This window comes from Euwallacea fornicatus, chromosome 35, assembly GCF_040115645.1.
Source record: "Euwallacea fornicatus isolate EFF26 chromosome 35, ASM4011564v1, whole genome shotgun sequence".
Lineage (NCBI taxonomy): Eukaryota > Metazoa > Arthropoda > Insecta > Coleoptera > Curculionidae > Euwallacea > Euwallacea fornicatus.
This window is the reverse complement of record NC_089575.1, coordinates 107,523-116,548: the sequence shown is the minus strand read 5'-3', so window position 1 is coordinate 116,548 and position 9,026 is coordinate 107,523. Positions and strand designations below refer to the sequence as shown.

At 38.8% G+C, this 9,026-nt stretch overlaps 1 non-coding gene across 1 annotated transcript; it reads right to left on the bottom strand.

Annotated features, from left to right (window-relative positions):
* Window positions 1–6,039: 6,039 nt before the first annotated feature.
* On the bottom strand, window positions 6,040–6,111 carry TRNAD-GUC (transfer RNA aspartic acid (anticodon GUC)). The gene has a single exon. It is a non-coding gene; the product is annotated as a tRNA-Asp (tRNA).
* Window positions 6,112–9,026: the final 2,915 nt, after the last annotated feature.

Below are 9,026 nucleotides of genomic sequence, written 5' to 3'. Positions count from 1 at the left end.
GTCATATTAACGCCCTGATGTACTTTTACGATTACGTCTGCCAGTGCGACAGCCCCTCTTTGGAATTTCACGACGTTGAAACTCGACATTTTCTTCTTTACTAACTTAGCCTTCTGTCGTTCACGTTGGAATTGACGAAAATCCATTATCAGTTTTTTCATATCCATTTTATCTAAAATAAAAACTATCTTCACTGGCTTTTATCACTGGTTTAATGCGTCCTAACCTATTCCGAATCCCATCGGCCGTCCGTCACTAATTCGTCTGGTCTGGTCCCAATAACAAGACCCAAGACGCACGCGTTGCATGTATAAATAGTTGCCTACTTTAAGTGCAGGATTGTACATACAGGGTGCGCCAACTAAAACTAAACAGAGCTGTTTTCTCGGTTAATAAAAAAGTTATGCAAAAATGCTCGGACACGTCAACTTTGATGTGGAGGGGGAAGATTTTTTATTAGATATTTACGGTGGTTGCCTTCACCCCCTGGGCAGGGGATGAACCACCCCTGAAATTTTTATGGGAAGGGGGGTCGAGTTATACATCAAATTAAAGGTTTTTTGAAGGGCTTTATGGTGATACCAAAATTTCTTACTTTCGAACAACCACTGATGAGTAAAACGATTATTTCTTTATGAACCACACTTAAAGCTAAAATCATGGATTTTGTTAGGTAATAATAATGGGTTTTATGAATTAAAAAAAAATTAAATATTATAATCAAATTAACATTTTTTCTTTTTCTCTATTGAAGTTAGATGCGATTTAGTCATTTTTGATAAATAATTCAAAATGAACAAAGTTTAATGTTTTTTGCTGTACTAAAAATAAAATCCTTATCAACAAGTTTTTGCCTGGAAGTATCGAAAACATCGAAAATTAAACCCATTTGGTTTGTGACTCTCAGGTGACCTGGTAATTCATCGTCTGTGTTAATCGTTAAAAATGGTTTATTCATCTGCAGAGAGAGTTGAGATTATTGAATTATTTTTTGTAAATGGAAAATGTGCGAACCAAGCGGTTAATGTTTTCAACCAACGTTATGGGGACAAGCATGTAAGCCGAAAGTATGTGCTTGATTTAGTAGCGAAGTTTAGAGAAACTGGCTCAATTCTTAACGTAAAAAAGAATCGTAGACACCCGGTCAGAAATGAGGCGGTGGAGGTAGGAGTTTTCAGACATATGGTTTTAGAACCAACAACCAGTACAGGACAGTTGGCGACTTCCACTGGAATAAGCGCAACCAGCATTCGCAGAATTTTAAAATCACACAAATTTCACCCCTACAAAATTAAACGAAGACGATTTTGACCGCCGACTACAGTTTTGCGAACTCATAAGCCAACGAGCCACTGAAAATCATAACTTTATTTTCAATATTTGCTTTTCGGACGAAGCAAGTTTTCCTTTAAATGGCATTGTTAATCGTCACAATTGTAGATATTGGTCAGATATTAACTCACATATCTTCCACGAAGCGCACACACAACATCCTCAAAAACTAAGCGTTTGGGCGGGTAGTTTTGGGGATCACATTGTCGGACCATATTTTATTCCCGGAAATCTGACTGGCGAGACTTATCTTCAGTTGCTGGACGACTTCGCTTATCCCCAATTAGTAGATCTTGTGGAAAATAATCCGGATTATTCAGAAAATCTATTGACATTCTAACAAGATGGTGCACCACCGCACTATGCTTTAGCCGTTCGGCAATTTCTAAATGAAAATTTTCCTAGTCATTGGATTGGTAGAAGGGGTCCAATTGAATGGCCTGCAAGGTCTCCAGATTTGACTCCATTAGATTTCTTCTTTTGGGGTCATCTCAAGTCGAAAGTGTACTCCACTCCTCCAGGGACTTTGGAAGTTTTGCGAGAAAGTATTGTTAATGAATGCCGCCAAATAACCCCCGAAATACTCCAGAAGGTACGACAGAGATTCGAAGCAAATTTATTTCACTGTCAGGAAGTTAACGGACAGCATTTTGAACAATTGATTTAGGTGATCTTATGCGTTATGTATTTGTAGTATTCATAAAGAAATAATTGTTTTACTCATCAGTGGTTGTTCGAAAGTAAGAAATTTTGGTATCACCATAAAGCCCTTCAAAAAACCTTTAATTTGATGTATAACTCGACCCCCCTTCCCGTTTAAAATTTCAGGGGTGGTTCATCCCCTGCCCAGGGGGCGAAGGCAACCACCGTAAATATCTAATAAAAAATCTTCTCCCTCCACATTAAAGTTGACGTGTCCGAGCATTTTTGCATAACTTTTTTATTAACCGAGAAAACAGCTCTGTTTAGTTTTAGTTGGCGCACCCTGTATATCTTAACATTGCAAAACGACCTAACTAAATTTTCTCAAGCCTACAGCCTACCCAACCACGAAGCTCTTACGATAGTTCAAAAATTTGTTCCCGAATTCATTTGTCGATTCGGAATTCCCGAATCACTAGTTACGGACCAAGGTCGCGATTTTACCTCAAAAGTACTTAAGGAAATTGCAAAGTTTTTCAAAATCAAGCAAATTAATTGCACGGCTCATCATCCTCAGGGTAACGGCGCCCTTGAAAGGAGCCATGCCACCCTAACAGACTATCTCAAACACCACGTCAATAAAGAACAAACCGATTGGGACAAGTGGGTAGATTGCGCTATGTTTTCATATAACACCACAATTCACTCTTCTACAAAATTCTCACCTTTTGAGTTAGTTTTCGGAATCAAACCTAACTTACCGACTGCAATTTTAAGGCCTCCAGAATTCAGATATACCTACGACTCTTATTTAGATCAGTTAAAATTCAAGATGCAAACTGCTCATGAACTAGCTAAGGATAACTTGAACCAGAGTAAAGAAGTAAATAAATCATATTACGATTGCAAGGTAAACGACATCTCATTTACTATAGAAGAAGACGTTTATTTACTAAGTGAAAAGTTGCCATCAGGGAAATCACGAAAACTCAATCGTAATTATGATGGACCATATAAAATTATAGATGACCCCTCACCCGTAAACTACACAATTTTGATAAAAAATAAACCAGTAAAAGTCCACGTAAATCGGTTGAAAAGAGCATTTGTGTCAGTTCCCTAATTGTCCTGATTAAAACCCTAAATCTTATCCTCTAACTCTTGCTTTAACTACTTTGCAATTATTAAGGTTGACCCAGGCACGTTTTAGTGACGAATTTCCAAGACTGAACGATATAGTGAAAATGTTTAAATTTTTGTAAACACTCATAATCCTTATTTGAACTTTTATATAATTATACACATAATAGGTATCTACAGGGTGTCCTCGAATTACGTGGCCAAAATAATACCGCAGATTGTTTGAGTGAAAATAAGTCGATTTAACTAAACTTCCCTCAGTCCAAAAGTTGATAATTATGGAGCTACAGGGTGTTAAAGTTGAAAAAAAAATCACATTTTCTTTAATATCTTTCGATTTCTTTGAGTTAATTTCACGAAATTTCATATTTGAGGGTGTTTTAGGATACGAAATTCAAATTTATTAACGAGTTAGTTGTTTCTTCTAGGGGGCGCCACAAGCGAACATTAGGACACATTTAAATCTCTGTAACTTTTTCGTGCCACGATGTATATTATTTTGGTATTTACAAACCTTTTTCCCTACCTTTTATACTTAGAAAAGGTATACTTTATTGACGTCGCTAGAAGGTTTTCTACGGTTTTGGAGAAAAATGCATCTAAGCCTGATGATGCATGCAAATTACCTTAAAATTATTTTCCGTTAAAAAAAATTAAGTTTTTCAAAAATAATTATTAGTAAAGGTATAACAATAAGTTTTCAAAATCAGATATTATTAAATAGAAAACAAAAATAATAATTAACAAAGAAACAACAACAAGCGAGAATAACACTTACTAATTAATTAAATTATTATTGGCCATACTTATGGATATTTACAGGAACAAGAAGCGAAACTGACAAGAAAAACTGAGGGCTAAATAAAAAAACTGACATTTGAGAAACAAATTCAAGTGTTAAAATGTCAATTAAAAACATAGCCAACTGAGTTATTTACTTAAAAGCGCCAACGCAAATATGCAGCGCATTAGAATTATGCGTAATGTAAGGGAAAAAGGTTTTTAAATACCAAAATAATATACACCGTGGCACGAAAAAGTTACAGAGATTTAAATGTGTCCTAATGGTCGCTTGTGGCGCCCCCTAGAAGAAACAACTAAATCGTTAATAAATTTGAATTTCGTATCCTAAAACACCCTCAAATATGAAATTTCGTGAAATTAACTCAAAGAAATCGAAAGATATTAAAAAAAATGTGATTTTTTTTTCAACTTTAACACCCTGTAGCTCCATAATTATCAACTTTTGGACTGAGGGAAGTTTAGTTAAATCGACTTATTTTCACTCAAACAATCTGCGGTATTATTTTGGCCACGTAATTCGAGGACACCCTGTATTTACTTTATAATACTTACATTCTGTATAGTTCATAATTTAGTAATTAAGCTACTGTATTATGTATATCTTTCCTAAATCATTGTGCAATGTTTCCATTTTTGGCTCTTATTGTATAACTAAGTACCCTAGGTGTTACTATCTTATCCATTGTGACAACTTCGCCAGTTTCCCCAATGTCTAATTTAAGGGGGGAGGTGGAATGTACCCTTAGGCTACGCCTATGGATTTCCACTGCCTTAGTGGTATGTCCAGGAAGGCCATATGTCGGGAACCCATTATCTTCCAATAAGGGTTACCCTTCATAAGGACTTTCACTCCTCTTCCTCGTCAAGACAAAAGTCTAAAGTATCCACATTTTGCTAAAATCAAACTACAGCTGCAACACCCTCGTAAATTATCCTTCTTACCATTGTCTTGACTTTACGGGTTAGGAATTTGGAAAGTTACCATCTGTGGGTTATCTTGATTATTGCCTAAAACCGGAGCACGCCTATGGGTACTGACCCCCATTTTTAGTACTTAAGATACCCCGAAACTCACTACACCCTCTCTATTCTATTTTTCTATAATAACAACACGACTGATATAGCTCGACGCTCCCGGAATCTAGTAAAATCCTGGATCCCTAACTCTTGACTCTCTCCATTTAAATGCCAGTTAAAGCCCAAGATCTTTAGTTTTGAAACGATTCAGTGTTGTGTGTGTCATAACGAGTGGAATAAAATCTAATAAGGTGTTCCCGAGTTTTGTTTCGCGAGTTCCATTACAATTGCAATGTTTTATAACATGATGATTTGCATTTTTCTTACACTACACACCGTGTTCGGCAGTCCTATAAAAAAAAAATTAAATTTTTATTCACAGTAATGTAGGATCCGCTACTCCGAACGCTTAATTTTCCAAACAATCAATACTGTCTGATCAAGTCGAGATGCACTCAGGGAAAATCTGTGTGTTAGATTAGATAGTATTAGTTAGAGTAGAATAGGAAGAACGGGGGGGAATAAAAGGTGACGTACCCTGATGTTACGCCCATGCGTACCGTACCTGCTGGCAGGACCAACGGTAATTGTCCATAATCCTATATGCTGGTGGACTTGGCTAATTCCCACCTGTTCTATGTTATATGCGTGGGTTGTCAAACTTTATCTAGTTTATGAGACTTGAGGGGCTGTATGGACGCCACCGCGAAGGAACTTTTTTTTTTTATAGAGGAGGGAAACCTTCAAAAGGTACCCGGTCCGATGTTCGAGCGACCGGGTTATGTGGGATTCGTCCCTGAATGGGACACGCCTCCCACTAAAACCCTCCTTTCTTCACCCTGGACCTCCCCGGAACCGCCGCTAGGCATATACTTCAGGAAGGGGGGTGGTAACACTGATGAGATGTCCCTAGGGACGGTACCGGGTCTTGGCAGTTAACAAGAGAGAACGGGGTTTTTTTAGTGGGTAGGCGCTGGGGGCTGTCGATTAGCGCCGGAGAGTGTCCCTCTGGTGAATCCCACACTACCCGGCTGCCAGAACAACAGGCCGGGTGTCTTTTGAAGACTTTTTCCTCGGCAAAAAAAAAAAGGGAGAGGGATGGTGCTCTCCGGTCGGGAATCGAACCCGGGTCTCCCGCGTGACAGGCGGGTATACTGACCACTATACTACCGAAGAGACACCGCGAAGGAACTGTAGGCAGATTTCGCACATGGCTCCAGGGCGTGAGAAATCTTTGTTACATTGGCCAGGCCTCACGAAAATCACAAGTTTTAGATAATGATTGCAAAAACCTTTTAAGGTTTTGTGTTTCCATAACTTGGTATAAAACAGGCGCACCGTACCGTGGGAGTCGGTCTACGGCAGTTCGGATTGGCGGGTATGTAGGCGGAGGGAGGCTGAAAATTACGAACTTGGTCGCCACCACCGTCGAAGCCAAAAGTTTCAAGAATTTTCCAATATAGTTTTTTCCGAATTCTCTTGCCAACCACACGCAAATAACCTCATTCTATTTATTTCGTTATATTCTTCAATTTTTATAAGCCAGTGCGGTTCTGAGCAATATCCGATAATCAAAATAAAGGGCATATGTTACCGAATTACCAGGCCTTTGTTAGGTGAACCTTTGCTTCAGGGTATAAACGGGTAGTTGTATTCTGGTGCAAAATACTTGCGGTCGGAGTGATTCTCGCATGTTGCTGGGTTCTCCCAGCAACATCCTAGAATTCGGGTCACAGAAAAAACCCAAAAGGCGAACATCTCTTTGTTTGAACCAAGGAATAAGGGCTCGAACAAAGAATGGTTCGTGGTGCTGGCTCGCAGCAGCCAGATGTGGTAACGGTCGCAAGCCTCTACTTCGGGTACGACACTGTTTCATTACCCCCAAGGGGGAGGGGGCACTTAAGATTTGGACAAGGAGGCTCTCTCTGGTCGGGAACGGTGCTGGGTGAACGGTAAACTAAGTAACGCGAGTGTTTTCTTTCATCTAATTAAGTTATCATTTAAGCCTTTAATTGTTACCTATCCGAATTGCAAATAAGCACCCTAGAGAACGAAAAGAAAAGCCTCCAGTAATAAGTTGTTTAAAAAAACATGCTGGCACGAACGTGCCTGCGGGCATATTCGATTTCGTTGGGAATTTTTGCAAATTTTGCAAATTTGTTTCAATATACGCTGACTTTCAAAAAAACCGCAACACCAAGAAGAACGCATTGTATGTATTTGAAATTTTGGTATGATTTTAGACTTGCAAAGAGGAAAAAATGATAAAAATTTCAAGTTCGTATTTTAACGCGATATGAAGTTTTTCTTTACTTTTTTATCTGTGACGATTGTTCTTTTTGCACATTTTTTTACGGGCGGATAGCGATAAAGGTACCATTGTCAGTACCATATTGAATGTGTGGTAGTGCAAAATGCCTCGTGTACGCCAAAATACAGTTTATCGGCAGTTAACTCCCTTTGAGAGGGAAAGAATTGTTGGTATGCATGAGGCAGGTTTACCTCTCCGCGAAATTGCACGTAGATTGGATCGAAACGCATCAACAGTGCTAAGAGATCGGAGAGATTGGTCTAACGAAGGGTCAGTAAATCGCCATCGTGGTAGTGGCCGTCCAAGAATGACGAACCGACGCGAAGACCGGCGACTTCGTCGTTCAGCGGCAGGCGCCCCGTTTGAAACAATTCCGCCTCTTGGTGCTAACTGGGTGGCCACCCTAAATCGAAGGGATCCCTTGGTATGATGTATCACAAAATTCGAAGTTTTGGACTAAATTCATTTCGTCCTATGGGTCGGCTTCTATTATCACGAAACCACAGGGTGGCCCGACTGGAGTGGTGTCGTCTGAGAGTGCAATGGGTGGATGGGTGGAGAAGAATCGTGTTCAGCCGATTTTGTTTATTGCGATCTGATGGACGGTCACGTGTTAGAAGGCGCAGAGGAGAGCGATTAAATTTGGTCTTTTTGGAAAGGCGTCGTTCTGGTTTAACGCCAGGTGTCATGGTTTGGGGTGCCATCCAGTATGGTAGTCGGTCTCCTCTTGTTTTCATTTATGATAGATTCAATGCCCAGAGGTGCATTAATAGTGTCTTAGAACCGGTTCTTGTGCCATACATGCACGACCATCCTGGAAGCACATTTCAACAGGATAATGCGCGACCACATGTAGCCAACGATGCTTTGAGGTATTTGAAAGCTGAAAATTTGGATACTTTGCCTTGGCCAGCTCGGTCTTCGGATTTGTCCCCAATAGAGCATGTATGGAATATAATGGGTCGGAGACTTCAACGTTTAGCTCGCCCTCCAGAGACCATAGATGAACTCCGCGAGCGGGTGAAATAAATGCAATAAATACACCTGAAAAATTATGAAACAAAATTCAAAATGCAGCTACATTATTTCGAAATGAACAATTTCTATTTAAAATAAAGAGGTCGTTCTGTAAAAGAATTGCAAAATGTATCCAAGTAAATGGGGGACACGTCGAACATTTATTGTCACAGGAAGATATGTTTAATTTCTAATTTTTTTAGTTATTGTTAAAATATTCGTTTGGAGCTTAAATAAATATATCAATAGAAGACCAACTACGGTATTAAATTGTTTTCATATAATCTTTGTGCTTTTTTAACAATACAAAAAAATTATGTTGTTACATGTCAACAAGTAGAAAAAATGGGAATTTAAGTTATTTAATTGAATTTCTCGAAAACCGTTGCTCCTAGCGACACCAATAAGGTATAACTTTTTTAACTAGAAAAGGTAGGGGAACAAATTTTATGAGGACAAAATGACATACGCCGTGGCACAAAAAAGTTTAAATGGTTTAAATGACTCCTAATTGTCGATTATGGCACCCTCTAGAAGATACACCGAAATCGTCGATAAATTTGAATTGATCATCTCCAAAAACCCCTATATAAAAAATTTCGTGAAATTAGCCCGAACTGTTCCAGAGATATTAAAGAAAATTTGATTTCATTTTTCAACTTTGGCACCCTGTATCTCAGTTATTATCAACTTTTGGTATAACATAAATTTAGCTATATTGCATTGTTTTTATGTCATAAATCCATCGTTGCTCTGTGTCCCA